The following is a 23,619-nucleotide window of genomic DNA, read 5'->3' as shown; positions in this document are numbered from 1 at the left end:
ACGGAGAGTTTGACAATCAGCATTACATAAGGCCCAGTTCCCACTGTGATTCTGAACAAAAAGAGCTAACGTAAGTCAACGGCAGCATCTGCAGATCATTACACAACACAGGCAGCAGCAGAAGCCTGCTCATCAATCAACTGCTGCATGCCACATAGAAACTTTTGGTGGCAGGGTGTGTACTTTCCCCCGTATGGCCCCCCATTTCATAAGGGACAGAGCCACACTACTCCAAGCAATGTTGATATTTTGTAACTTTTTTTTAAAAAATCCTCTTCTTCATAAGGTATTATAAGTACTGAAATGCTGTTTATTTGTGAATGGAACCAACACAAAGGTGCTGATATATGTTTGCTCTAAACAATGTTGTGTATTTTTTAAATATGATTTCAATTTTAGGCATGTTAAATTGGACATTAGAATAATTTAAAATGTAGGAGCTTATTTGTATTAAATTCTTCTGCAAGTCCTTCCTACCCTATTATTCTCACCAGGGCCATCTCTACATGCTCCCAAACCTAAACTGTGGCCTAGTGTGCCATTTTATAGTGCATCGGACTGTGAGCTCTTTGGACCAGAAACCATGGGGCCACGCTATCAATCCAGAGTAATTCCACTGACATTTTTCTGCATGGACACCACTGCAACTCAACAAAATCTGATCCCTTGCCTTATTTACTTTTTAGAATTGCCATGTATATTTTTGGCTCTTGAAATTTTGTCCTTTTAAATACAGTTCATAAGAAAAAAGCGTTAACCCTTTTCTTTGTGAGTACCAATCTCACCCAACCACTGGCAATAGGTGGACTAATTCTAACCAATAGTGGAGGACTACAGAATTAAAAAAGATTCTCCTGGGAGTTTAGGTTGTATGCATGGAAGGATGGCTTGGAATTGATTACTTGCAAGCTATGTAAAACAGAGCCAGTGCTAGGAGCACACTCCCCATGAGCCCTAAAGGCATGAGGTAGTCTCAGGAGAAAGTCACCTTTGAGCAGTAAAGAATTACAAAATTAATCTGTGGCACCAGCAGTTGGGATTTGCTGGCATTGTTGCTCATCTCTTTGGCACAAGTGTCTCACAAAGAGAAGAGAAAAGTGCTGCCCGTAGACAATGTTTTCCCCTTTTTGTTATGGGGAAAATGCATCTTTTCTTAACCCTGGAATACCTGGTTAATTCGTCCAGAGCATTCATCATTCCCACACCCATCTCTTTTTACCACTCAGCTAGACAGACCGGATTACTGGTGATTGACTGTCACTTCCTTTCACTCATCTTTGTGCCTAACAAGGGCCAGTCATATGGCACAGAGTCATTGATAAATCATGACCAAGTTGTGGTTATTCGGTCCCTTGGGACATGTTTCTGCATTTCACTATCCAGAATGTTAAGGGGGGGGGGGTTCTGTTTTTGATGCTGCACCTTTCCACCTCCTCAGCATTGACTAAAAACTAGTTCTTCTTGGTTTCAAAATTTTGAAGAAAAAAAATCAAAATTCCTTCTGTTTCTGGCTAAAGGAAATAAAGAAATGAGGGAATTAACAAAAAACTCCCCCTGCCACCATCTATGACTTGGCAAAGGAAACTTCTGCTCAGGCAAGAAATAGACTTCTTGGTAAGAAACGCACATGACCTTGGGTAGTTGGTCACCATCTGACCAGTTTTGAAAGAAGAAAAACCATCTCTGTCATCTTCACATTATGAGCTTTCATTTACTGTGTGGCACCTCCAAACTGGTTCAGTTGTGCCCAACGATCAGACACACAAGAATTCCCCAGTGATTAAAAATTATTTTGACTAAGTTCCACTCTAAGTTAAAAAGCCATTTAAGGATTAAAAACCTTTAGAAACAAGAACTTCATGCAGAATCATTCACTCCCTAAGGAATTCTGCTTCCTGTGACCTTTCCATGATAGCACATGCCTCTCAGGAAGGTTAGTTCAGCTGGTTCCCAACACATGTAGTTACAGCCTGATGGCTGGTCCCTGACGTTTTTCCCACCTTTAAAAGATGAAATAAGAGAATCCACCACCAAGATCCTCCACCACCAAGCATACACACAAAGACTAAACACATATCTGTTCTCTTAACATCCATGTCTTTACTGAAGCTTTGCTCACAGGTAAAGTGATGTGGGGACGGATAGATCAGTGGTTTGAGCATTGGCCTGCTAAACCCAGGGTTGTGAGTTCAATCCTTGAGGGGGCCATTTGGGATCTGGGGCAAAAATTGGGGATTGGTCCTGCTTTGAGCAGGGGGTTGGACTAGATGACCTCCTGAGGTCCCTTCCAACCCTGGTATTCTATGATGAGACTGATGTAGCTTCCAACATTTTTCTACCCTTAAAAATGAAAGTGCCATCTACCAAGGTGAGGCTTCCTTTTCCCAAGCTCTGAATCTTCCTGACTCGAGAAACACACTTACATTTTTGTCAAGCTTACAAATGAAAGATCCAGCTCACTTCTGCTTATCCTACACTATATACCAGATCTAAAACATTTCTTTAGAGAATCACATGCATACCACAGAAAATACGTAACAGAAACTAAGTTATAGTACCTCTCACAATGTCCCTTTAAAAATGTCAATATTGACTCTGCACACTTGAGTTCTACTTTCAGGCAGAGTTTTAAAAACAGTACAATCCAAGTTGATCAGTAGACTGACACATATTAATATATTGAAACTATTTTAGGGGGCACCACAGAATTTTCTTAGATTCCATGGCCAAAAGGGACCACTATGGTCAACTAGTCTGGCCTCCTGTATAATAAAGGCCATAGAACATCCCCCCAAATAATTCCTAGAGCATACCTGGGGCCATTATCTATAGGAGCATCAGGTCCATCTGCAGATAGCTGCTTAAAATCTTTAACAGAGAAAATATCAGTATATGCTGATTTCCATACACTTTAGGGTAGGGTGGATTTTATTTAAATCAAATTGATTTAATCATGATTTAAACCACTAATCAGGAAGACTCTATTTAATTATGGTTTTCTACATAAAAGGGCATTCTTGTTGGTTGCTATAACCTTAATATCTATTCTTCACAACTCAGAGATAGATGTAGATTTCATTTTTAGAAGGTACACACTATACATTTTTAAACAGTGATTTAGTTTGAAAACTTTTCAGAATAGTTTTACAGCTATATCAGAAAATGAATGATTGATTGGTTATTTCATTTACCAAAGGTAATTGAAGCAGATATTTATGAAGTCATCGGGAGGTTGAACTATCTCCAATTCAACCGGTTAATCATTAATATTTGGAGGATTTTCTTGCCATTCTGTATTAGGAGGACACCATCACCAGACAGATATTTAACTAAAACAACAACGTTAAGTATTCTGAATTTTTTTCTTCAACAGCGAACATAATATTTTAACAAAACAAGGATATGTCCCTCGCGTCTCACATTTATCTCCAGACTTCTTCTCCTTATCCAGATCTATTCCACCCCCAACAATCTTCTATTCATTGAACTTTTTGAAAGTTTGCACTTTTAGAGAGAGGTAAGGGATTGACTCTGTGTACATAAATTTGCAGAGGGACAATAGGGTTGAGATCTGTTATTTCTCACATCTATATTTTATTTATTTATTTAAAAACATTTTTTGCTGTTAAGAAGCATGTTCCCTCTGGAGACACAAATCACAGTTTGAGAACTGCAAAACTAAGCATCTCTGATGGTATCTTCCAGACTAAGCACTGAGTCCCATTGGGTAGATAGAAAGATTAACCCAAATAATCTATACAGAAGCCTGCGGAACCCCATAAAATTGGGTCCCTAATCCATGAACTATTGGAACTCATTTACAAAACTTTTCTTGAACATAACATGAATATATGGTCTCATACTATAGAATTAGAATTTATAATCCCTATTCCATGAGGAGATATCTTTGAGCTATAATGTATCTTAATTAAAACCATCTTTAGATGGATTTCTTTTATTCAAATCGGATTTTTTTGATAAAATGCTTTTTGAGGGAAAAAAACCTGATTTTTTTTATTTTATTTTTAAATCACGGATTTTTATCCACCCCGCTTTAGGGATTTTATATGTTACTGCAGCAGATCATAATGAGTTTTATTTTCATATCAGACATAATCCAAATTTTAACTCCTAAGATTCAGAAGCAGAAAAACTCATTTTAGAAGACCACCGCACTATGCTCTTCCAAGCCACTAACTTGGTGCAGGAAGAACAGGTGGAAGAAGAACTATGCAGTAGTATGGAAGAATAGATTATAAGTGATCTTCAGTCAACAGCTTTCAAGGGACAACTTGTTTTGTTTTAAGTCCATTTAGTGTTTGTGAAAGGTGCTGACAGCCCTAGAGAGTTCTCTTTATCCCCAAAGTATAAAATGAGCAGTAGCTATACAAACTTTCCCACAATACCTCTCTATGTGCCATAATCCTAAACTAGAGCGATCACACATAGTAAGAAAGTATCCCAACACACAGACTCCGACATCTGCTAAAACAAAGGTCAGGGCGGAATTTCCTGTGCCTATCCCCCTCTGCCATGAATTATTAATAACTGGACTGAGATTGCCAAGTTATTCACCCAGTCCACCTAACATTCATCTAACTCTATGAACTTTTGGTCATTGTTCACCTGGACTGAATTCAGAGATTTTAATAATAACCATAACTTTTCTTTTCATGGGAGCTCATGTATGCTTAACAGCACTCTTCTCTATAAGTAACACTACATTCTATTTCATCCACAGTTTTCTGAGGAAAAAAAAATCAAGGTTTTCTAATGCATATTGTCTGTCTCTCTCTCACATCATAAAAGCAGATTTAAAAATAAGAATATTTCCTACAAGTAGCAGAGACAAACGTCGCCATATCTCATTCTACTCAGATGAGCAGTTTCCTGCCCACCTTTTCTTGGACATAATTTTCAAACTAAGCATTCTTGATAGACTTATTAAATCTGGTTACTATACAGAAATAAAACTGATACCACCTGTATCGCTTTTAAGAAGAAATAATCTAAGTAATAAACAAAACAGCACAACAAGTAGGGATAAAATATCAACAGGAAATAGAAATCTAAAAGGCAGAGAATCTCTCTTATATCAGTTTCACAAAATACAAAGGATTAGGATTTATGCTATTATTTATAGTCAAACCTAAAAACCCCAGCTGAGAGGGAGTTTCTATTTTGCTTGATGTTGTCCACACACAGAGTAAGACATAGCCCCTACCACAAAGGGTTTCCTACCTAAATAGTCCGCTAATGGTTTAGTAGTAATAAAATCATTCTAACAGTGAGCCAGAATGGTTCTATAGGAGCCAGTTGCCAAGTTATAGTGTTGTGCTCTGCCATGTAGGGAACCCAGTTTGGAATTCTAGTTCTGGTCTCTCCTTACCTTTGCCAGCAAAGGTACCTTGCTCAGGTCTTGGGAGAAGAGGGGGTTTCTCATGCTGTTCTACAAGTGCTTCCTTTGATAGTTAAGGAATGAAACTGATGGCTTACAAAGAAAGTCCTCATCCACACTTGAAAATATGGTCACTGTGGCTACTGAAAGGGAGAGGAGGGGACAGTTCTGGGATAAAGAGAAGGGCCAAGGAATCCTCCAAACATTTCAAGAAAAAAAAGAACAGCACTATTCTATGTAGTCTATGAATGAGAGCAATTGAGATTTTTCTCATTGGATACAACAGTTATCTAGGTCCCAATTCTTTTAAAGTAGGTATTTACTTTGCTAGAACCCTTTGGGTTATACATCATGCTCCAACACAGTGAAAGGACTGAGTTAGTACTGCAAGATATGAAAAGCTGCCCTTGGCTTTGTTTTTTGTTTTGGTAAATACTTTTTATTTTATTTTGTTAATATACAGTGCCAGCTAACTATTTTTTTAATAGAAAGTCAAATCACAAAATAAAACGAACATTTACTGGGACCAAGAACTCAGATATTAGTGATCCACAGGCTGTGAACTAGTAACTCTGATGGGAAACCTTTGGGAGATGTTATCAGCGCTGAGTCTATATTCCCAGGTAGTTCAATTGGGGGAGGGGGGGAGATTTGATTAATAGTGTTTTGACCTCGCTAATCAAAATGAGTCATACGTGATGTTGCTCCAGGAAAATCATTAAGCATGACAAAAAGGGGCAATGCCAGAGAGCTTCTTTCTGTTGTGGTGTTAGAAGAGTTAATAAACAGAAAAACACCTGTAGAGAGTCTGGATTAGTTTTGTGATGATTTTACTACCTAGATTATGGTAGGGAAATGCATAAAACAAACCACAATATATAAAGGGCCTCAATTGCCACTGCTTTCCTTGAAGAACAGCATGTACTGTTTCAGTAAGACGGAAGCTTACAGTTGCTGGCAAAGGAAAATTGTATTGACTATTGTCCCATGATTGCCGGAATGTAACTGAAGACTTCCAAACTGAAGGTCAGTTTCTCCGGGGAATTCTTCTGCAGGGATAACAGGCCCACATGAGATATTTGGAATTTCACAATACAGACCAGATTCTCCTCCGGTATGTTGAATTTCCATATGAATACTTCGTGTAAGGGCCCAATCAATCTCTCTCCCTGCAACCCTTCTCTATTATAGGCTACTGACATCTAGTTATCAGATCTTCCTTTAAATTATCTTCCTATGTTAATAGTATCTGAAGCATACTGAAGTCTAAACACCCTCAAATTGAATAATTCCATAGTGTCATTTTCAGTCCAGTTGCCTTGAATTTTCAATATCCCGAAGGAAGAAACCTAAAGCTTATCTGGCAGGACCACAGTTATAATATGCTTCCAGTCCAAGACAGATGAGCTCATCATTGTTCCTTTCCCCTGGCACCAAGGAAGCTGGTTGTGCAGAGGGGAAGGGATGGGAGGAGAAAGATTTATTTGGACCCAAGTTTTGTATTGCAGGAAGCTTGTCTCTTGTGGTGAGGTGTATTCCATCATATAATACAGAATACATAAGCACTCACAATCCTCTACAGGAGCGGCATCAAACTCATTTCATACAGGTTTCAGAGTAACAGCCGTGTTAGTCTGTATTCGCAAAAAGAAAAGGAGTACTTGTGGCACCTTAGAGACTAACCAATTTATTTGAGCATGAGCTTTCGTGAGCTACAGCTCACTTCATCGGATGCATGCCGTGGAAACTGCAGCAGACTTTATTTATACACAGAGAATATGAAAAAATACCTCGGTATTTTGTATTTTTTCATATTCTCTGTGTATAAATAAAGTCTGCTGCAGTTTCCACGGCATGCATCCGATGAAGTGAGCTGTAGCTCACGAAAGCTCATGCTCAAATAAATTGGTTAGTCTCTAAGGTGCCACAAGTACTCCTTTTCATTTCATACAGCAGACCTGATCTGATACCCTGCCACTTGGCATGGGCCACATTCAGCAAAAGTTATTAAAATAGAAATCAGTCGCCTGAACTGCAGCATAATTTACATGATGAACATTAGTAAACACTGATTGCTGCTTTTTCAACAACTGTGCTATTTCAGAGTACTGTATTTATCTTTGTGCAACTTTCCTGTGTTATTATATTTCTCATCATGGATTGCTTGATAGTATCTTTGAATGTTGTATTATTTTACCACAGCTAACTTGTTTACAAACCAAGCACACGGGCTTTCCATAAAAGTCCACAATAAATAGACAATCCTACATTTCTCTTGAAATGCAGAACACTCTTGATCTATCTTTCTCTTCTTATCGCTTGTCTACACTGGCAACATTAAAGCGCTGCCACGGCAGCGCTTTAACATGGCTTGTGTAGTTGCGGCACAGCACTGGGAGAAAGCTCTCCCAGCGCTCTAAAAAAACCACCTCCATGAGTAGCTCCCAGCACTGGTGCACTGTCTATAGTGGCATATTACAGTGCTGATACTTGCAGTGCTCGGGGGCGGGGGGCAGGGGGGTGTTTTTTCATACCCCAGAGCGAGAAAGTTGCAGCATTGTAAAGTGCCAGTGTAGACAAGCCCTTAGATAAATGGCCACTTGTCACTTGCTGAATAAAGAAAGGAAGGAAGAGAAGAGTATCTCCCCGCTTCTTTTCTTTAGGGGAGTCTGCTGGTCTATCAGCTGCAAAAGGCATTCACCCTTTGAGTTGTTTGCAGTTTCCTTTTCTTCAACTTTCCAGGTTGGGGTATCTATTCTCCAGCCAGCAGGTAACCGCTCTTCAGTGCCATTTCCCCTCCCACAGACACATGCCAGCTTTTATGAGATTTATGCTTCTCTGAAACCTCTTATTTGTGACCAAGAGTTTCTATATGTGTTTTTCTGGATTGCTGCTTAGCAGTCCTGGTTGGTCTTTAAGTACAAAATAATTTTCATTGTGATTTGAACCCACCCTCATCCAAATAGGAGGGGACCATAATGAGTCAACCACAGTCATCCTAATAAAGAAATGAAGGGCTTGTCTACACAGCCCCAGAGTCTGGATTACCAGGGTATAATCTGTAGAGCACACTAGTATGTTGCCTTCTAACTCCCCCGCATGCACTAAAGGACTACATCAGTGCACATCAAAAGGCTTTACAGGGGGGAGTTCTACAAATCACGCCCCCCACAGTGTAGTCAAGCCAGAAGATTCCTGAGAAGTCCATGGCCCAGGTGAAACTGTTCCGTGGGCCAGATCCAGCCCGCGGGCCATACGTTTGACACCCCTGCTCTACATGGTTGACAGCTCCTTGGAAGGTGTTGTTTACAGAGGTACCAATGTACACTTGTGTGACAATGCTGGCATTTCTCTGAGGAAGGAGCATACAACTTTCTTGTTGGTCCTGAGGAGGACAAGGAGCATTCTAGGCATTACAATAATGTCGGGATGGAGTGGAGAATTTGAAAAGTAATCTATGTCTGTGGACAGTTTTCGTTAGTCCACAAAAGTGGACTAAGGACAGAAACAACTAAGTGAAAAATGAGTTTCTTTTAGCTAATATATCAAACAAGGTGTAAATTTACACATGTAGGTATAAAAAAAAATAAACCATGGAAAGATATCAGGAAAATATAGGCAACACAAGCTATTTTTATTCAAAGATGCAAGAACTCATTAGGAATTTCAGTTCTTTACCTACAAGAAATTGGATCTCTTTTTTATTATTATTAATCTAAGGCAGTAAAAATGTGTGTTATCACAGTAAAAAAAAAAAAAAGCTAGTTTAAACAAACAAAGCTTAGTAGGAATATTACTGATTCAGATGATATGTAATTTTCTGTGAGACAAGTCAGCTAGGAGTTATTTTAGAGATATCAGAAAATCCAAGTTTTTTCTGATACTCAGATTGTAGTTGCTTCATTTTCAGGTCTCACTCATCTTCTGATTTTTGCAGTACAATGTAGTTTTGGGGAAAAAAGGATTTACTTAGGGGAACATGGTGCACTTTCAGTATATTTAAAGGAGGACTGCAGCCAATAAGACTAAAAAATGTAAACTCTAACAGAAAAATCCACAATACAGAAAATATGAATTATTTGCAGATTTAATAGGGTTTTCCATGTGTTCTACATCACAGTTAGGCACAATAAAAAACTCAAAGCCCAAGTGAAGAGGAAAGGGCTTGATGTGCCTATACGTCACCCTCATGCCCTCCCAATTCTTGACTAATGCAGAGGCCAGAGATGCCTCTGGCATAACAGACAGCCTTAAAGGGCTGCCTAAATTATGGCTCTCTGTTATTGCAGACCCACCTCCTCCAACAATTAAGCCCACCCCTACTGCAGGGCCTTTTGCTGCCTTTCACAAAGATTGTGCCAGGGTGAATTCTCTCCAGACCTGATCCTGGGCTCTGCCAGTCCTTTTCTGATGCCAATGCAGCATACTAGTGTCACAGGGGAGGAGAGAATCCATCCCCAAATTTGTGTTCCTCTAATTTAAGTACTCCTAAAACAGATTCAGCTAAAGGTGATCACAGAGGGGGCTGAAGGGAAAAACACATTTACTTCTTCCATTATTTGGCCCACTTGCAGTGACAGTAAAGACAAGGTGAAAAATTTGTTTACAACACCTCCCTCCCTTCTTTCCCTTCTTGCCTCTTCTTTGGTGGCAAAGTGGTAGAGAGGGAAATAAAAACAAAAGAGAGGGCCCCTTTAAAAAGAAAATTAGGAGGTGAAATGATAAGTATCTTCCTCCAAATCTCTCTTTGGTGAGCCTGTCTTCAGAGGAAACCTGGGAAAAATACCTGGGTATAGAGAGAATAAAATATTTTCCTCCACTTTATGAACATAAGAACGGCCATACTGGGTCAGACTAAAGGTCCATCTAGCCCAGTATCCTGTCTTCAGGTGCACCAGAGGGAATGAACAGACCAGAGAATCATCAAGTGATCCATCCCCATTGCCCATTTGCAAACAGAGACTAGTGACACCATCCCTGCCCATCGGGGCTAATAGCCACTGATGGCCCTATTCCCTATGAAATAATATCTAGGAGACAAAGGGCAAAGGGGTAGCTCCAGACCTGAGGTGGATAGAGTATTAATGGAAGCAACCTTTAGCTGGTTCCTTGCAAAGGAAGAGGCTTTTAACCTTGCCCTCAATATCCTTTTGGCTTCCAGTAGACAGGACTCAATGGCAACAGACCCTAGCTAATTCCTTGCAGTTGCCCAGAAATCTGTTAATTTTACTCTGATGCTGCTTGATAAAGCTATGAGCAGACACAAAGACAACACTGTCTCATTCTACATTTGATTCACGTTCACGGGGCTACTCAACAGCACAGGGGCTGGCAACAATTTTTCAGTGAAAGATTAAATTCTGCAGAAATTAATTGGCTTAGGCCCCCACACTCTCAACATAAAGCTTCTCACTGACTACTGGTGAGTGGCCTTTGTCAGCATACACATGAGGACTCCTGAGGAAGAGAGGGAGGGTGGGCACTGCAGCTTGCTAAAGAAGTGAGTCAGGGTGGCTGTGGTATTCCCTCATTTCTTCCCAAAAACCCAACCCCACACTTTTTTTGGGGGGTGGAGATAGGGTGGGGGGGAGTTAAGACACAAAGGTTAATGAAACCCAAACTAAGTGGTTCACTTCATAAGCATAAGTATTCCTCAGGTAGAAAAAAGGTACATGTATTGCAAGAAAAGTTTCCAATACCGTAAGTGAACCACCACCACAATAATCAAGCCCCCAGTCTAGTGACTAGAGTTTAAGGACAGAAGAGACCATTACATCACCTAGTCTGAACTCCTGTATACCACAGGCCACTAAATTTCACTTAGTTACCCATATATTGAGCCCAACAACTAGAGTTTGCCTAAAGCATGTGTTCCAGAAATGCATTAAGTCTTGATCTGAAGACATGAAGAGACAAAGACACCACTACATACATCACTTAAGGCTTGGCTACACTTGGGAGTTACAGTGAAATAAAGGAGCCCCGGGTGCACTAGCTCACTACCCGTCCACACTGACAAGGCATATGGAGTGCCTTGACTCCGTGGCTACAGCGCTGCTGGTACTCCACCTCAGCAAGTGGAATAACATTTGCTGCACTCCCACTGGAGCACCGTGGAGCCAGTGTGAACGAGGTGTTGCATTAGTGCATTCTGATCAGCCCCTTAAGTCAAGGGGCCACTCTTCTCATTGTTTTTGAATCGCTGCAGGAATGCAGACATGACCTTTGAAAGCTCTATTTCTGACAGCCGGCTGCTTATCTGCTCCGAGACAAAGCAAGCCATTAGTGTGGAATGCTGTGTGTGAGAGAGAGAAAGAGAGAGGCGGGGGGGGGAGCGAGGGGGGTCTACTGCTGTCTGAACTTACAAGACAGCATGCAGACATGCTCTCAGCCCCCCAAAAACCCACTCTCTCTCTCCCCATATACACACAACACACTCCCTGTCACACTCCACCCACCCCCACTTGAAAAGCACATTGCAGTCACTTGCAGGCTGGGATAGTTGCCCACAATGCACCGCTCCAAATGCCACTACAAGTGCCGCAAACGTGGCCATGCCAGTGCGCTTGAAGCGGTCAGTGTGGACAGACTGCAGCGCTTTGCCTACTGCGCTCTCTGAAGGCTGGTTTAACTCAAAGCACTCTACATCTGCAAGTGTAGCCATGCCCTTAGTAATTTGTTCCAGTGATTAATCACCCTCACTGTTAAAAATTGTGCCTAATTTCTAATTTGAAATTGTCTGGCTTTAAACTTCCAGTCTTTGGTTCTTATGTCATCTCTTTCTCTGTTAGAATAAAGACCACATAGACACCCAGCATATTCTCCCCATGAAAGTACTTATAAACTGTAACCAAGTCACGTCTCAATTTTCTTTTTGATAAGTTAAACAAATTGAGCTCTTTTAGTCTCTCACTGCAAGGCATTTTTGTTCAGTCCTTTAATCATTTTTCTGGCTCTCTTCTGCACCCTTTCCAGTTTTTCCAACACCTTTTTAAAAATGTCAGCACCAGAACTGGACACAGTCTCATCAATTACATTATTTCCCTATTTCTATTCACCACTCCTGTTTCTATATTCAAGGATTACGTTAGCTCTTTTTGCCACAATATCAGCACTGGGAGCTCATGTTCACTGCCTTGTCCACCAAGATTCCTAAATCCTTTTCAAAGATGCTGCTTTCCAGGATCCAGTCCCCCAGCTTATAGGTATGGCCTGTACCCCTTGTTCCCAGATGTATAACTTTGCATTTGACTGTATTAATACATATTTTGTTTGGATCTTCCTCACTTACCAAGCAACCCAGATCATTCTCTAGGACTGCCCTATTTTCACCGTTCATCACTCCACCAATATTTGTGTCATCCACAAATTTTATCAGTGGTGATTTTATATTTACTTCCAGATCATTGATCAAAATGTTGAATAGCATCAGACCTAGTATCAATCCTTGTGGAACCCCATAAAACACATCCCCATTCAATGACAATTCCTCACTGATAATTACTTTTTGAGACCTGTCAGTTAGCCAGTTCTTAATCCACTTAATGAGTGCTTTATTGATACTGTATAGTGCTAATTTTTTAATCCAAATGTTGCACAGTACAAAGTCTATTACATTTACACAGTTACCTTTAGCAACCAAATCTGTAATCTCATTGAATGAAGTCAGGTTTAACAAGACTTATTTTCCATAAAACCATGTTGACTGGCATTAATTATATTTCTATCCTTTAATTCTTTAACAGTTGAATCTCATGTGAACCATTCAGTATTTTGCCTGAGACTGATGTCAGGCTAACCAGCCTTCAGATAGCTGGGTCACCCTGCTTACCCTTTTGGAATACCTACACAGTATTACTCTCCCAGTTCTCTGAAATTTCCAAAATATTCCAAGATATATTAAAAATTAACATCAGTGGCTAGAGAGTTCCTCAGCTAACTATTTTAGGACTCTTGGGTGCAAGTTATCTGGGCCTCCTGATTTTAATTGTTTAAAACCCTCCTTAGTTACTAATGGACTGGAAATGATGTCATCAGCCTCATGTGATATAGCACATCCTGCTTCTTTCCAAATACAGAAGAGAATTATGTATTCAACACTTTTGATTTTTATGCAGCATAACAACAATTTTATTATTTCCATCTGGTAATACCACTGCTAGGATTGCTCTGGTTTCTGATATACTGAAACTCCTCCTTACTGTCCTTCAACCTGCCTGTCATGGATTTTTTCCTGATGTCTTTAGCTTCCCTTATAAATTTGCTACGCTTCATAACTTCTAATTGATCTTGATTGCTATCTACCACCTCCTTTTTTCCCATTGGATAGATATTGCTCTTTATCTCTAATTGCTGCCTTCACTTCACCTCTGAACCAGTTTTTTGCCAAAAGTATCCTCTCTCTTGATTGTGTAATTGTGGCTTTTTGGCTATCTAATAAACTCTCTTTAAACAAATCCCAATTTTTATTTACATTTTTTCTGCCTAATTTCCTCCCCTCCCCTCCCCGCAATCATTTCACTCATATTTTCCTCTGCTTTGGTAAATTAGCCTTTTGAAGCACCAAGTACAGTATACTCCCATTTATCTGAAACCCTATTATCCGAACCGTCACATTATCTGAATTCCTTCCTTGTCCCACAACAGGAGATACATGCTGCAGAGGGCAAAGGAGGGATTTGGATAATAAGGAGGTACAACAAATAGAGCTCTCTCCCAGCCAGGACTGTGAGGCGGAGGACAAGCCCCTGACTGTGGGAGAGGCCACCCTGCTGCTGAATGGTTCCTGTGGCAGCACAGGGAGCCCTCTGCAGCCCTGTTATGCAGGGAGGGAACTGCAGAGGGCTCCTGCACTGCCACTGAGTCACAGACACATGATCCCTGCAGATGGAAGATGGAAGGAAGGCTACAGTCCTGGCAGGGCAGAACTGAGTCCTGGCCAGGGGTCTCTGCTCTGACTGCAGCCTCCTCCTGCCACACCTTGCACCTGTAGGGACTGGTTTCAGAGTAGCAGCCGTGTTAGTCTGTATTCGCAAAAAGAAAAGGAGTACTTGTGGCACCTTAGAGACTAACAAATTTATTTGAGCATAAGCTTTCGTGAGCTATAGCTCAGTTCATCGGATGCATTCTTCTTTTAAGAACTGAATGCTTTTTCATTGTTCTTAAGATCCAAGGGTGTGGGTCTGTGGTCACCTATGCAAATTGGTGAGGATTTTTATCAAACCTTCCCCAGAAAAAAAGGGGGTAAGATTTGGGAGGAGTCTGGGGGGAAAGACATTTCCAAACAAACTCTTTCTCAGTAACCGGTGTTAGACGTTTGGTGGTGGCAGCGAAAGTCCAAGGGCAAAAGGTAAAATAGTTTGTACCTTGGGGAAGTTTTAACCTAAGCTGGTAAAAGTAAGCTTAGGAGGTTTTCATGCAGGTCCCCACATCTGTACCCTAGCGTTCAGAGTGGGGAAGGAACACGGGCCCTACAGCAGCACAGGGACCACTCTGCAGCCCTGTCATGCCAGTGGGTGGAGCAAAGAAAAGACCCCTGTCCAGGACTGTGAGGAGGAGAACAAGTCCCCACCCAGCTGCTGAATAGCTCTCACTCTCTCAATTACATGAACTCCTGGTTATCCGAATAAAATCTGCTTCCCCCATGCTATTCGGATAATCAGGAGTATACTGTATATACACATTACTTGTTGGAACTGTCTTATGTTTGCCCATACTGAATGTAATCAGGTAACCACCAACATCCAATACAGTGATTAATTCATTTTTATCCATCAGAAAGAGGTCCAAAATAGAGTTACTGTATGTTGGGTGCAATACTTTGTGTGTCAGAAAATCATCTATAATTTTTTAGACGTCTAACAACGTTTTACTATTGGCTGCACAAGACCACCAGCAAGTGTTTCCCAAATTGAAGTTCCCCATAAGAACACAATATTTCTTCCCACACAAAACAGACAGGTGCTTAAAGAGAAATTCATCCTGTTCTCTGGTTTGATTCAGTGGTCTGTAACAGACTGACACTAGTCATGCCTCCTGGCCTTTGTTAGATAGCCCATATGGGCTGATCCAGCTCCCACTCATGGCTGTGGAAAGCTGGATAAGACCCTGCTATACCAACCCATTTTTACCAACTTAATCACATTTTCAGCAGGTAGTCTATTTCAGCGTATACTAAACCAGTGCAAATGCACTAGCAACATGCTTACTTGATGCCAAGATGCTGGTCTGGATTACAGGTCTTTTTACAAAAATTGATAAAATTCTGATTTTAACTGTCCCACCTTCTGTCACATCACTTGCACTATTTCTCACTATTCTGATGGACTGTGCCAATCTTCACAAACTGAGATTTTGGGTAGAAACCTGGATCTTTGATTTTAAATGCCAGAAGAAAAAGGAACAAACTCAGGATGATGTTACATCAGCCACGTTTCGCCTCTTCTATATTGCATTTAAACTTGACCTTTCTATGTATTTGGGATCAGTCATACTGGCTAAGAAATGGAAGGGTTCTGTAGATTATATGAATGTATTCTGTTCTTGTGTAGTTCCAGTTCTTTATTAGATCAAGCAAGATTTTCACAGAGATTGTGACTGTAGCATTTTTTGCTTGCAATCTGCCAAATTATTACAAAACCTCCTTCAATTTCTTTTATAAATTTAGTACCTCCCTTGTTATGTAAAGCGTGTACTATGTTTTGTGTCTTATGTTCTGATCAAAGTTCTCCTCATATTCAGTGCAAGTTTCAATATACTTTAGTATTTGGATGCAGTTGTAGAAATTTGGTGCTTGTCTACACTTTGCTCCTTTAACTCTGCATAATTAAAGCAACAACAACAAAAAATCCCAGAATAGATGCAATTATACTGGTAATTGTATCTTATTTCCATTTAGGAAATGAAATAAGCCATAATTGTGTTTACACTAGGGCTTTTACCAGCATAGTCATGTGAGCAAAGAAAAGAATCACACCCCTTACCAACAGTTATGCCACTAGAACTTTTTACATTTAGACCAGGCCACAATCTTCCTCTGAGTTCCATTAAGCGTTATTGTGAACTACGGGCATCAGTTCTTCTATTTTCAACCAATCAAGAAATTGATGCTAACCGCAGAAGAAATTTTGAACTTCCATCACATGTTTTAGGACTGCAGTAGATGTTCCTTTTTTCCCCCTCATCAAATTTTAAATACTGTACTGAACACATAAAATTTAGAATGACTACTCCTAAGATATACTCCCATAGCTTCATATCTGAGCAAGTGGCGAAGACCTTTCTGTCATAATTTTCTCTACATTCTTGAGGGCATCTTCTGCCATTTGCACACAATTATTCAGCAATTTAAGTAGAACACACATTCCCTCCATGGATGCTTGCCACCATTACATAGTCCTCTCTCATGTTTCACCAACCATCTTCCATCAATATCAATGTTGATTCTTCTGGTTCTTCCTTTACCTTTTCCTCTATTTCTTCACTTGCAGCACATAGTGGTGGATGTGCAGGTTAAGTCTATGACAAAAGTACATATCCAAGACAAAATGCTTCAATCACTTCTATGTATTGCTCATTTTGGAAAACAAGGAAGGTGACATTATTAATATAAAAAGATGCAACTTTCTTATCAAGTTCATTTATTTAAATGGCATTATTGCCAATTAATCTTTGACATTTTGAGGCATCAGAGTCACACAGAGACTGGTCCTGAAGTTGATACTCAATAGTTGCTAGAAGATCCTAAGCAGGATTTGAATTATCACAGCAACACTGCAATGACACCAAAGGCACTGAATATGTCTCACTTGCAGTATTAAACTCATCAATGTTCTGCTCTTCCACTTCAATAGACAAAATTGCATTCAATGACACATTTGATCTGGAAGCGTTTAAAGAAACCAATTTCTGCACTTTCTGAGATAAGCACAAATCCATTCTAATTTTCTGCTTAATAATCCTTGATAATGTTTAGTTTACTTTAGAAAATGTTTCTGTTTTCATTATTTCAGTGCATTCAATTGCTTGTTTCCTGATGTTTCCTTCAACTTACTGAATCAAATAGATTCATTCAACAAAGTTTAGTAACCAGTAAATTTTAACTGCCTGTACACAGTACTGATCAACAGCTTTTATACTTACTAGTTAGGATGAGAAAGCACTACCTGAAATATGTATAGATGGGATTATTTCAATACACTCCCCACCTCAGTACCTTAATTAAATATTTTTTAGAAAATGTTACATGCACAAAATATGCAAACTTATTTCTAAACCAAGTCTCAAAATATCAAAGGTGTTTCTCCTCTTTGAGGATTAAATCTATGGCAAACTTCAAGTTTTTAAAAAATTAAACCCTTTTTTGTTAGTTGAGTACAAAATAGAGCATCTGAAACATTTCTTAACTCAAGAATACCCAAAAGTAATTTTATTAAGTTTTCTACACAGAATTCACATTTAGAATTATCATAGAAAATTTCCCTGCAGAATTATTTCCCAAAAAGTTATAAACTCCTAAAAGTAGCAGAATTAAAACTACAGCATAACTTAACTGCATGATTAGAAAGAAATGCATTATAATGTCTTTGATCTGCCACCTATAAATGTTATTTAACAATATTTACATGTTTAACTTCTGGATTTATAAAGTTTTGCTAAGTTTGGTTCCTGGCAACACAACATCTGTGGTCAATAAACTTTTTGTTTTTAAATTTCAGCTCAAATCCTGTAAGAATACTCATTTCAACACCACTCCTCCCTTACCCTAGTGACCCAGTCAGATTTAGAATAGTAGGTATTTGAAAACAAAGAGTATTTGGAGGCACTCAAAACAACATAGAGCAAGACAGAGAGACGTGCAGGATACGGCACCTAACCAATGAGAATACAGGTGAAATGATGGCATAACAATGAGGAAGGGGCAGACAATCATTTGTAGGAAATACTGGTGAAACATGATACACTCACCCACCCACCATAATAAATATTTTATATGTATATAGAATCCCAAAGGATCCTACAGTGCATTCAAACTCACCACTAAGATGCAGCTACATCTGGGATAGAACAGAGCCTTTTTTTAAAAGCACACCACCTACATTAATTCCAATTCTGCAGTTACTCGTTGGAGTCTGTTTTTGAAGTTTTTTTGCTGAAGAATTGCCACTTTTAAGTCTGTTATTGAGTGTCCAGGAAGATTGAAGTGTTCTCCTACTGGTTGAACTGGAATTAATTTGCAAACTGGACACCATCAAATTAGGCCTGAATAAAGACTGGGAGTAGATGGGTCACTACAAAAACTAATTTTCCCCTGCTGATACTCACACCTTCTTGTTAACTGTTTGAAATGGGCCACCTTGATTACATTTGTCCTTACATTTGATTACATTTGTCCTTACATTTGATTACATTTGTCCTTACCCATAACTATTTCACATTTGGGGACAATGTATACCTTCAAATCAGCGGCACTGCTATGGGTACCCGCATGGCCCCATAGTATGCCAACATTTTTATGGCTGATTTAGAACAACGCTTCCTCAGCTCTCGTCCCCTAAAGCCCCTACTCTACTTGCGCTATATTGATGACATCTTCATCATCTAGACCCATGGAAAAGAAGCCCTTGAGGAATTCCACCATGATTTCAACAATTTCCATCCCACCACCAACCTCAGCGTGGTCCAGTCCACACAAGAGATCCACTTCCTGGACACTACAGTGCTAATAAACAATGGTCACATAAACACCACCCTATACCGGAAACCTACTGACCGCTATTCCTACCTGCATGCCTCCAGCTTTCACCCTGACCACACCACACGATCCATCGTCTACAGCCAAGCTCTGCGATACAACCGCATTTGCTCCAACCCCTCAGACAGAGACAAACACCTACAAGATCTCTGTCAAGCTTTCTTACAACTACAATACCCACCTGCAGAAGTAAAGAAACAGATTGATAGAGCCAGAAGAGTTCCCAGAAGTTACCTACTACAGGACAGGCCTAACAAAGAAAATAACAGAACGCCACTAGCCGTCACCTTCAGCTCCCAACTAAAACCCCTCCAACGCATTATTAAGGATCTACAACCTATCCTAAAGGATGACCCAGCACTCTCACAAATCTTGGGAGACAGGCCAGTCCTTGCCTACAGACAGCCCCGCAACCTGAAGCAAATACTCACCAACAACCACATACCACACAACAGAACCACTAACCCAGGAACTTATCCTTGCAACAAAGCCCGTTGCCAACTGTGTCCACATATCTATTCAGGGGACACCATCACAGGGCCTAATAACATCAGCCACACTATCAGAGGCTCGTTCACCTGCACATCCACCAATGTGATATATGCCATCATGTGCCAGCAATGCCCCTCTGCCATGTACATTGGTCAAACTGGACAGTCTCTACGTAAAAGAATAAATGGACACAAATCAGACATCAAGAATTATAACATTCAAAAACCAGTCGGAGAACACTTCAATCTCTCTGGTCACGCGATTACAGACATGAAAGTTGCGATATTACAACAAAAAAACCTCAAATCCAGACTCCAGCGAGAAACTGCTGAATTGGAATTCATTTACAAATTGGATACTATTACTTTAGGCTTAAATAGAGACTGGGAGTGGCTAAGTCATTATGCAAGGTAGCCTGTTTCCTCTTGCTTTTTCCTACCCCCCCTCCCCCCAGATGTTCTGGTTTAACTTGGATTTAAACTTGGAGAGTGGTCAGTTTGGATGAGCTATTACCAGCAGGAGAGTGAGTTTGTGTGTGTATGGGGGTGGGGGGGGATGTGAGAAAACCTGGATTTGTGCAGGAAATAGCCCAACTTGTTTATCATGCACATTGTGTAAAGAGTTGTCACTTTGGATGGGCTATCACCAGCAGGAGAGTGAATTTGTGTGGGGGGGTGGAGGGTGAGAAAACCTGGATTTGTGCTGGAAATGGCCCACCTGATGATCACTTTAGATAAGCTATTACCAGCAGGACAGTGGGGTGGGAAGAGGTATTGTTTCATATTCTCTGTGTATATATAAAGTCTGCTGCAGTTTCCACGGTATGCAGCCGATGAAGTGAACTGTAGCTCACGAAAGCTCATGCTCAAATAAATTGGTTAGTCTCTAAGGTGCCACAAGTACTCCTTTTCTTTTTGCGAATACAGACTAACACGGCTGTTACTCTGAAACTTGGCCTCATTAGCACTACAAAGGTGATTTCCACCCCTTCTTGTCAACTGTTGAGAATAGCCCACTTCCACCTTAATTGAACTGGCTCATTAGCACTGACCCCTCTGCACTTGGTAAGGCAACTCCCATTTTTTCATATGTTGTGTATGTATACCTCTCTACTGTATTTTCCACTGCATGCATCTGATGAAGTGGGTTTTAGCCCATGAAAGCTTATGCCCAAATAAATTTGTTAGTCTTTAAGGTGCCACAAGGACTCCTCGTTGGTTTTGCTGATACAGACTAACACAGCTACAGCTCTGAAAGAAGTTACCCAGTAACTCAGGTTGGAGTCTGGCCAGTACACAATGGCTAAATAATCATATGCTTCATTGAAAAGGTTATCGGATCTTTAAAGACAAGTGGCTCAGTGATTACTGGTGGCACCTCCACCAACAGAACTGGGATATTGGTTCAGTGCTGACTCACACCACATACTGAATCACCAACACCTCTTCTTATAGGAGCACCTGGGTTCTTGATGGACCTCCCATTCAAAAAGCTGGGGCCAATAAGGTCAGTACTACTGTTTTCAAAAATTATAGCTTTACTTCTGGGGAAGGTACTTTCAAATTACTGGACATAGGCGCATCCCAGTGAATAAGCACATTCTCTGGATATTTCTAATAGGACTACCAACAGCTGAATAGTTATCACCATTGCATTTGGTTAACGATTAACCACTTAAGATTAAGAGGGGGAAAGTGACATTCTGCCCCTTTTCACTGAGGAGTCTTGACAAGGTAAACCCCTGCTGGCTTGGTGAGTCTGCAGTCAAGATAACTTAAACAATAGCACCAAGAGAGATGTAAACTTTTTTAAAAACAAAAACGTAAATTCTAATAAATTCTGTATAAATCCATGGGAAGACATATGAATGAAATATACAAGTGTCTCACCAATGTGAGCTTCTACTATCTTACATCACAAATAAGAGGCATCAGTGAAAATCAGCTGTACATTACTCAACAAATAAGAAATTATGGATTGGTGAAGAGGAAAATCAAATGAAAAAGTTACAGCACCACAGAATAATGAACAGCCCCCAAAACCCATCCACAAATATCACAAAAGGTCCCCACAGTCCATCCACCAATATCACATCAAAATACTGGAAACCCAAATTGTCGTTTTAAATATCTGTTTACTAATACTATTGAATGTGACTAAACAATGACATTTAAATTATAAAAATGTTTTACATATAGGAATTGCCAGACTGAATCAGACCCAAGATCCATCGAGGCAGGTATCCGGCCTCTGACAGCAATCAGTACCAGATGCTTCAAAGGAAGATGTAAGAACCAAACAGTAGGCAAATATGGGATTAGCTGCTCCCCACACACACACACCTTAGATCTCATCCTGATCACTAATAGTTAGAGATTAGCATAAACCTTGAACCATGAGGTTTAATATCCCTCCCAGAGTCATAATTATTAATAATAATAATAATAATAATGGATATCCTTGTTATCCATCCTAGCACTTTTTGAATCTTAGTACATTTTTGGTCTCAGCTCCTTGTGGCAATGAGTTCCACAGTCAAATTACATGTTCTGTGTAAAAGCATTTCCTTTTTTCAATTTTGAATTTGCCACCCTTTAATTTCATTGAATGCCCCTTGTTCCTGTGTTATGAGACAAGGAGAACAAGGGAGCACAAATAATTTCTTACATGCAGATCGGTTTTCTGTCTGAAGAGCAAGAAAGTGTATTCTGTCACATTACTCTCTGTTCACCCTTAGATAATCTCCTTGGGACTGTCCCTGTTCAGTTAGGAGCAGGAACCTGATTTTCAAGCTGTTACCTTCCCTGCCTCCAATGTGCACCTCACCCCGTCTCCAGCCTACTGGTCCAAATTAAAAGTTCTACTTCCTCTGCTTCCACTTCAGTCGGATCGTCCGCAGCTTCTGCTTAACTCAGCAGGGCTTCAACCCACTGCTGGGCTACCAGACCCTCTTCCTGCGGGGGGTTCCAGCCCGGTGCACGGCTCTTCACTCCCCGGGAAGCCGGTTTCTTCCCTCCTCCAGTATAATCCCAAGGGGCATAATTCACGTTGCCAAGGGCTAGGCTGCCCCTACTTGTGCCCCGCCTCCCCCCCTTGGACAGCGACACACAACAGGCTCCAGTGTCTCCAGGTATTTGTCAGCCCCCAGCCTGCTCCACTACTGATGGCGCGCGTAAGGCTTGGCCCCCACCTCCCCGGGGTGGGCGCGGCCTGGGCCTCTCCGGGAGCCTCTCCCCCAGGGCCCTGCTCCCCCAGCGCCTCCATTGTGGCACGTCCCCCGCCCCGTGCCTTCAGCGGCGGCCCGGCGCTCACCTCCCCGGCAGGGCTGCGGGCCGGGCCGCGGGGCTCGGCGACTCCTCCCGCTGCAGGTAGCGTGCCGGCCCCGGGAGCGGCTCGGCTCGGTTCAGCCCGCCCGCGCCTCCTCGCTCCGGCCTCGGCTCCGCGCTCGGGCTCCGCTCGGGGTCCGCCTCGGTAAGCGTCCCCCCGGCCAGCGCAGCGAGAGGATCCCCCGGGCGGCAACAGGCGCCTCCGCAGCAAAGGTTCCGCGGGGAGGAGAAAGGTTCCCACATCCCAGGGGGCAGGAGAGTTAGCAGCAGGGGCGCGGGGAGGTAGCAGAAACCCCCTGGAGGTTTCTGGGCCTGGTGTCTCAGCGGGGTCCAGCTGAGACTCCTGCCCCGCTCCAGTCCCACAGCCCTTCTCATGGCTGCACCCAAACTTTGCCACAGAAGGGCTGGGTGTCAATCAGGCCTGGAACCAGATGCCATCCCCCACTATGCAGATAAACATCCGTCCCCCACCTTGGACCCACACAGGCCAAATACTCTGATCTCCCTTGGTTGTTTATTAGGAAGTGCTGACTCCTTAAGTTCACGTTGGACTACAAGTGCCTGTTGCTCAGATCTGGCCTGACGCTGCAGGTTCTGAGACAGCAACTGGCTGCATGTGAGAATTTGACAGGCCTCACGTGCCCAGGGAG

General features: G+C 41.3%; 1 protein-coding gene across 3 annotated transcripts in view; it reads right to left on the bottom strand.

The window, feature by feature from the left end:
* RAD54L2 (RAD54 like 2) overlaps nucleotides 1-23,122 on the bottom strand; it is a 93,622-nt gene extending 70,500 nt beyond the window's left edge. For 2 of the 3 annotated variants that reach the window (XM_073352534.2, XM_073352539.2), the window contains exon 1: nucleotides 22,956-23,122. The gene's annotated coding sequence lies outside the window, so the exon portion shown is untranslated. Of the gene's footprint in view, nucleotides 1-16,861; nucleotides 18,522-22,955 lie in introns of those variants that run through there. The other variant, XM_073352536.2, reaches the window with a different exon arrangement.
* Between the last annotated feature and the right edge of the window lie 497 nt (nucleotides 23,123-23,619).

Source organism: Lepidochelys kempii, chromosome 7 (assembly GCF_965140285.1).
Source record: "Lepidochelys kempii isolate rLepKem1 chromosome 7, rLepKem1.hap1, whole genome shotgun sequence".
NCBI classification, from domain to species: Eukaryota; Metazoa; Chordata; order Testudines; family Cheloniidae; genus Lepidochelys; species Lepidochelys kempii.
This window is presented reverse-complemented; position numbering and strand designations above follow the sequence as displayed.